Source organism: Frankliniella occidentalis, unplaced genomic scaffold, assembly GCF_000697945.3.
Source record: "Frankliniella occidentalis isolate FOCC.00 unplaced genomic scaffold, Focc_3.1 Scaffold15, whole genome shotgun sequence".
In the NCBI taxonomy this organism is placed as follows: Eukaryota; Metazoa; Arthropoda; class Insecta; order Thysanoptera; family Thripidae; genus Frankliniella; species Frankliniella occidentalis.
In genome coordinates this window covers 1,041,424-1,041,936 of record NW_026267145.1, presented here as the reverse complement: position 1 = coordinate 1,041,936, position 513 = coordinate 1,041,424, and positions in this window count along the sequence as shown.

The following is a 513-nucleotide window of genomic DNA, read 5'->3' as shown; positions in this document are numbered from 1 at the left end:
GGCCCCCACGATGGTCACGAGGGCAGCAGAGACAACCTGGGCCAGATCTGGAGCTGGAGCTGGGGCGGGCCCGGGCGAGCTTGTAAAAGCTAACAACGAGATGCGGACCGACAGAGGCAGGCGCATATATGGAACCGGGGCGTGAGCAGAACACGTGGACCGGTGCTTCCGAATCAGTCCAGAGAGAGAGGCCCTAGAGGACCCGCAGCGCGCACAGAGTCATGGCGAGCAGCGCCTCAAGAAACACACAGCAAACCCCAAAGTGAGAATGCCAGCTGTCGTAGAACGTGCAGGGAGCTCGACGGAACAGTCACGCCCGTACAAGTGTACGACATTCACACACTTGAGTCAGTGCCACACAAGCGGACCCGGGCGGAGCGTCGCGAGCGCCACGACCAGGAAGCGACAGCGAGATGGATTCTCTTCTTTTTCGTGTCGTTCCGTACCATTGAGAAACCACATGTCGCGTTCAGGCGGATGCGCGGGCTGCGCGGCGGGGGGCGCGGCGGGGTG